Source organism: Rhinoraja longicauda, chromosome 23 (genome assembly GCF_053455715.1).
Source record: "Rhinoraja longicauda isolate Sanriku21f chromosome 23, sRhiLon1.1, whole genome shotgun sequence".
In the NCBI taxonomy this organism is placed as follows: Eukaryota; Metazoa; Chordata; class Chondrichthyes; order Rajiformes; family Arhynchobatidae; genus Rhinoraja; species Rhinoraja longicauda.
Genome location: NC_135975.1, coordinates 37,834,742 through 37,841,749, shown reverse-complemented (window position 1 = coordinate 37,841,749; position 7,008 = coordinate 37,834,742). Strand labels below are relative to the sequence as shown.

The following is a 7,008-nucleotide window of genomic DNA, read 5'->3' as shown; positions in this document are numbered from 1 at the left end:
GTCACACCGATTCAACCACAACCGACTTTGGGAGAAGTGACGACCATGCTCCTATTGTCAGAGCTATTCATGGAAACATGGAAACATACAAAATATGTGCAGGAGGAGGCCATTCGGCCCTTCGAGCCAGCACCGCCATTCATTGTGATCATGGCTGATCGTTCACAATCTATAACCCGTTCCTGCTCTCTCCTCATATCCCTTGATTTCACTAGTCCCTAGAGCTCTAACTAAATCTGTTAAATCCATCCAGTGATTTGGCCTCCACTGCGCTCTGTGGCAGAGAATTCCACAAATTCACAACTCTCTGGGTGAAAAAGTTCCTTCTCACCTCATTTTTAAATGGCTTCCCATTTATTCTAAGACTGTGGCCCCTGGTTCTGGACTCCCCCAACATTGGGACATTTTTTCCATTATTTATTTAACTGATGAAAATCTTGCTTGCAAACTTCATTTATTACTGTGCTGCAGATCTCTGATTTCATCGACAAATATCGAATTAGTGATAAAAAGTGGGAGTTCCTGACCGTAACTAATACAACTATTGATCTCTCTCTGCCTTTAAACAACATCTAGCAGTTAAATTGAGCACATTTGGCCAACTATCATGTGCGATCTTCCCAAGTACAAATGATTGTTTGTTTTTTAATAGAGACATAGCTTATTCAATTTATTGTTAGAAAATGCTGAAAACAGTGGAAAGTGCAATGATGTATCAGAACTGGGACTTCCTCAAGTGCTGTCCAATGTGCTGAGTGTTTCACACTGTAGTTTTCTCCTTTTTCTTTACACCTTCTATAACTCCATTTAAAAAAAATGTAAAACAAAAGTAATTGTTTGCAAAATTCAAACTCCCTATCCCACGCCCTCCCATGACAATACTACTATTATTGCAACTATCCGCAATCACCCAGCATATTTGTTCCTCCAACTCAAGTTGACTATTTGGGGACCTGTTGCACAATCCGGACAGGCAATTAACCCATTGTTAATCCTTTCATTTTCCAATAATTTAATTTCGGGCGAATGCAATTTTGTTCTCTTCAAACAAAAATGCAACGTGTCCAATTCTCTTTCCTCAGAATTTACCTTGGCAACAACATCTGTTTTATGGAACGGTAGGTCTCCATTCCTATCCCTTTCTGAACCGCGTGTCTTTAATTGTTCTGAAAACGAATGTGCATGTACCTATTTCTATCCTGACTGTGCCATTATTAATTTTATATTTTTTCTCCTTTTATTGCAAAATTGTAGATTGCTACGTTTTACCGGGCGAAACAATATTGGCCGCATTAATTGCACGACAGCAAGTGCAACAAGAACTGTTTAACAATGAACAGTATTGGTCAGTCAATAAAAGTGAGAAGTGGCTCCTTTGTTCGAAATCCATTAAGTTAATGTTTTCTACTGCCCCGCTTTGTACGCTGTATTCTTATTCTGATCACATCAAGCCAGCATTATATGTTCTGACCATAAATGAGCACAACCTGGGCAAAGTTCATATCAGTCTGATAATGATTAGCTATGTTCACAGCTTTATCAGTTGATGCCTCCGTGCAATGGTTTCAACTCCGGCCTTGTTGCGAATCAACTAATGGTCGTATGATTCAGATTGTTTGAACAGATTGCCTCGTTGGACCTTGGTGAGGACCGTGCCCGGTTACAGTGCTTACTTTTTCCTTCGGATTACATTTTCCCTCTCTTACTGACAAGAAACGCCATGAGCAGTGGTCAGGTGTGATATCCCACCCCAGGCTGATGATACATGGTTCACAAAACAAACTTTTATTAACAGGATAACAACCTCCAGAGACACATGCAGGAGATCTCTATGACGACACCAGCCTCCAGGAACAAGGTTGGCGCAGAGGTGAGCGCGGGCCCAATCTCTGGTGAACGCTGAATATTTTGAAATACTCTTTCCTCTTGCACACTGTGATACTTTCAGCAGATCATTACCGTGCGCGTTTGAATTGTTGCTGTGGTAATCCTGGCAGCAAGACATTGCGAAAGTCTTGGATCATTGCTGTTAAGGTCATTGTTTAGCAAGACCGAAAATTTCACCTCCTGGAGATATGATTCCGTTTAAAGCATAGAATTTTAACCAATTTCTCCATGGTTTAGTTTTGTCATGATAATATTCCACATCAGAGTGAAAGCGAAATTATACTTGGTGTATCTGTTGGTTTTTTTTCTCTTTAACATTTTAATTCCCTAATTATTTACCAATCTGTGTTACATGTTAAATATTTCCGCTAGAATAAAAAGCTATGAAAATGAACACAATTGGATCTTCTAACCGTCCTCAGGATACATTATTCGTGTGAATTGCAAGAGCTGCATTACCCCACAAAATATTCCCCTGACGGGTCGAACTGTGTTTTTTAAAATGCTATTCTGTATCGTTCACTTCATAAAACTGATCTGGCCGATGGAACAGTTTTGCCCACTCTTTTCGGGCTAAGTGCATTGACAAGAAAGGAAACCACCACATTATATCTGATGCACTTTCAATTACAAATGATAAAGACGGATTATAACACTTGTGAAAAATAGCAGATCTACTGGAATTATATGGAATAATGGAATGGAATGTTACACTAATTGTTTATAGCTGTTGTTATAATTCACGGACTCACTTCCCATTAACCCACCACCCCCCCCGGTGACAGATATTGTTCATCGGCATTGTCGACGACGACCCGTTGCCATAGTCAGGTCCTGCATGTCGGCAGAAAAGGTCTCAAGATTTAAAACTTGCTCATTACTGGGAGCAATGGATTGCAAAATTGTTATCAGCAGCTGCTGAGATTACTCGAGGAAGTTTGGTTTTGAATTTTGCGAAATACGTATTGTTAAACAAAAATCTATTTCCTTTCAGACCCATTATTGAAACATTAATCTGCGGACCCGATTATGCAGCTGCATAGAAATACTACCATGGAAGGTTTTCCGATGGACACACAAAGGTGTTGCCCCATATAGTTTTTCTTCCTACCTGGCGCTGAACTCCCGATTCTGCTTGAAGCGTATCCGAGTGATTGAGTTTTATAGGTCCTAACAATAAGTGAACACACCCCGACTAAATTTCAGCTGGACTTCAGCCTCATCAGCAAACACGTTCACACCCTGATCCCCGATACTGGTACATAATTACACAAAGACTCATTCAAACGAAGAGTTCCAACATAATGTTTGATCAAACCTTACAACATCAGCGCATGTTGACAACAACCACGTCTCCACAACAATTGTAACAGCTTCAGAGAGGGTTCAATAGTAACGGCTTCTGGTCTTCGCCCTTCACCCCAATTCTTAACCAGTCTTATTTTATTAAGCACCTGACATCGAAAGTTATTCGGAGATCATTACCCTCAAATTCCTGCGACAAACCCTTTTGCATACCACCCCACCCCCCCCAAATTCCACCCAGTACGACACCATAGTCTATCCGAACTATGCCTCTCATTATGTTATATTTGTTTATTATGGTTGCAAACATCTAGATTGGTAAGTTTGCTCATGCAAAATACAATTGACCACAATAATTCCTACATAGAAAATATGATAAAAAATTGTCAAATATGAACCCCATTGAATAGTTCGATAAAAATGCGAAGTGGATGTTTTATCGGAAAACCACTGGTTACAGTTTTTCTACTGCCCGACCTTACAAGGTCTCCAGATTCCGATCGCAGCCACTCAGCTTTATGGGCTCTGACGGTAAATTGATAAACGCTTGACAAAGTTCATCGCAGTCTGATAATGTTTAACTGAGTACACAGTTTTAACAGATTATGCCTCCACACCCTGTTTCCAAGACACGGGGTTGTTCGTGCCACGCAGTATTCTGTGCGATTCGGATTGTTGAAACAAGTTGCTCGTTTTCTCATCTTGCCTGTTTATAGTGCTTATCTTTCCTTCAGTCTTTCCGTCTCTGCCTCACGAGAAATGCCATGAGCTGCGGCCAGATGTGATATCCCGCCTCAGCCTGATTCTCCAAATGAACAGTTATTTACAGGATAATAACCTCCAGAAAGACTCTCGGATCTCTATGAGGTCACCGGCCTCAATGAACCAGGTTGTCGCAGAGGCGCGCGCGGGCCCACTCTCCGGTGAACGCTGAATATTTTTAAATACACTTTCCTCTTGCACGCTGTCTGCTACTATCTGCTGATCCTGGCAGCACCCGTTAAGATTGTAGCTGTACTAATCCTAGCGTCAAGGCATTTCGAAATTAAATCCGATTCCAGTGTCCATCCTGGGTTATAACAGTTATGGTCATTGTGCACCAGGACCGTGACTGGAACCTCCTGGAGATAAGGCTCCGTTTAACGGTTACTCAGATGAGACTAATATGTCTACGATTTAGTTGTTGTCATGTTGACGTTTCGAATCAGAGTGAAAGCGAAATCTGTTATGTTTTTCTATCCGTTGATATATTTTACCTTTTAATTTCACAATTATTTATCAATCTGTCAGATGTTCACATATTTTCAATAGAATAAAAAGCTGCGAAAATTAAAAACATTGGATCTCCTAAGCGTGCTCAAAATAAATTAATCATATGAAACCCACACACACACACACACACACACACACACACACACACACACACACACACACACACACACACACACACACACACACACACACACACACACACACACACACACACACACACACACACACACACACACACACACACACACACACACACACACACACACACACACACACACACACACACACACACACACACACACACACACACACACACACACATGGGGACTTCCTCCTCTCCTTCCCCACACATGCACACTTCCGTAAATCTCCCCATCCAAAACCAACCGCACGTACCAGTGGAATGTTCTCCAATCCGGAAGCACCGGCTCCGACATCCCACTCCGTCAACAGAGCAATGCTCTTCATCTCCCCACCCTACAAGAGTTTAATGTCATCCACCTCCAATGTTCAAAGTTGAACGTCCTCAAGTATTCTCAGATGTTAGTATCAAATGTTCCCACGTATGCACAAGTTTGAGATGTCGGGACTCTTCCTGTTGGCATGCAGGGTCTAATTCTGGCTAACCCCGTGTTCCCAGTAAGCGTCGACATCGCCGGGAAACAACAATCACCGTGGTGGCGTTGGGGGTCGATGGCATTAAACTCTTGTAGGGTGGGGAGATGAAGAGCATTGCTCTGTTGACGGAGTGGGATGTCGGAGCCGGTGCTTCCGGATTGGAGAACATTCCACTGGTACGTGCGGTTGGTTTTGGATGGGGAGATTTACGGAAGTGTGCATGTGTGGGGAAGGAGAGGAGGAAGTCCCCATGTGTGTGTGTGTGTGTGTGTGTGTGTGTGTGTGTGTGTGTGTGTGTGTGTGTGTGTGTGTGTGTGTGTGTGTGTGTGTGTGTGTGTGTGTGTGTGTGTGTGTGTGTGTGTGTGTGTGTGTGCGTGCGTGTGTGTGTGTGTGTGTGTGTGTGTGTGTGTGTGTGTGTGTGTGTGTGTGTGTGTGTGCGCGCGCGCGCGCGTGGGTATGTGTATGTGTTAAATCTCCTAATTTCTTATTTAAAAAAAAATATTGGTAGAACACCATGCTTCAGATCATGAGGGGAGAAGATAGGATAAATGCATAGTCATTTACCCAGAGTCAAGAACCAGGGGACCTTGCTTTAAGATAAGAGGGGATTTTTTAAATAAGGGACTGATGGGCAACCTTTTCACGCAAAGGTTGGTGGATATTTGGAATAAGTTGCCAAATGAGGTAGTTGAGGCAGGTACTATCATCTTTATATTAAAATTCTTGTTTGTTTGTAATTATCTTGTGTGTCTTTGTTTGTTTGTTTGTTTGTTTGTTCCTGAACTGCAGCCAAAACGGTACCCGATAGCACGACAATTTTCGGCCCTTAAATCCAATCATCCGGTGAAGTGGCCTCCACTGCCTTCTGCGGCAGAGAACCCCATAGATGTTGTCCACATGGGTGAAAAGGTTTTTCCTCATCTCAGTCCTAAATGGCTAACATCTTACTCTTAAACTGTGAATCCTGTCTTTTGGACTCCCAATAACATCGGGACAATTTTCCTCTCGGGGCTAACGGAATAAAGGGAGCTGGGGAGAAAATATGGGATTCGTATTGATTGTGGATGATCAGCATTATCATATTGAATGGCTGGCTCTAAGGGCCGCATGGCCAACTCCTGCATCTATTTTCTATGTTGCATGTACTCTGTGTTTGCTTATGACTGTTGCAGATCAATTTACCTCCTGTGATCAATAATGTTCTATCGTATCGTATGGTTCCACGCTCAATATTTAAAGTAAATGAAACTGAACATCCTCTGGACCCACTCCAACGTCAGCGCATCCCTCCTCAGATTTGGGGCCCCAAACTACTCACAATACTCCAAATGCGGGTTCTCCATTCACGAACTCAATCCTCCGGATATACAAAGATGTTCTTACATTATAATAATGTAATATAACGGAAAATAAAACGAGAATAAAATTGAAAATGCAGACCCTTTATTTTGTGGACAACACTCCCACCCGGTGCTGCACGCTGCGACGACAAGTCCTGTTATTTTGTGGACAGCACTCCCACCTTGTGGTGTCCCGCCTCACTTGCACGTCCTGTTATTTTATGGTCACTTTGACATTCGTCCCACGTCTGTATGTACAGACGTATGGATATTTTATGAAGAAAGTAGGTTTTAAATCCAAAGCTTGCTTTCTTTGTGGATAAGCAGCCGGTGCTTTGCTGTGGTGAAGAGCCATCATGAATTGTGGACCCAGAGGTGACTTCTGAATAGTACGGGTGTCAGGGTTTAATGAAAGAAGGCAATTGTATGGGGTTGAAAGGGAAAGCTAGTTCAGCCATGATTGAATGATGGAGTAGACTCGATGGGTCGAAAGGCCTAATTTTGCTCGTCTCTCATATGGACACGAACAGGGGACACAGTTTAAAAATAAGGGGTAGGCCATTTAGGACTGAGATAAGGAAAAAGT

General features: G+C 42.5%; 1 long non-coding RNA gene across 2 annotated transcripts; it reads left to right on the top strand.

Annotated features, from left to right (window-relative positions):
- Nucleotides 1–1,549: 1,549 nt before the first annotated feature.
- LOC144605143 (uncharacterized) lies at nt 1,550–4,118 on the top strand. 2 transcript variants are annotated; one of them, XR_013548818.1, is made up of 3 exons: nt 1,550–1,643; nt 2,882–2,969; nt 3,927–4,118. It is a non-coding gene; the product is annotated as an uncharacterized LOC144605143 (long non-coding RNA). The 2 variants fall into 2 exon arrangements; XR_013548817.1 differs by having other exon boundaries at nt 1,627–1,870.
- Nucleotides 4,119–7,008: the final 2,890 nt, after the last annotated feature.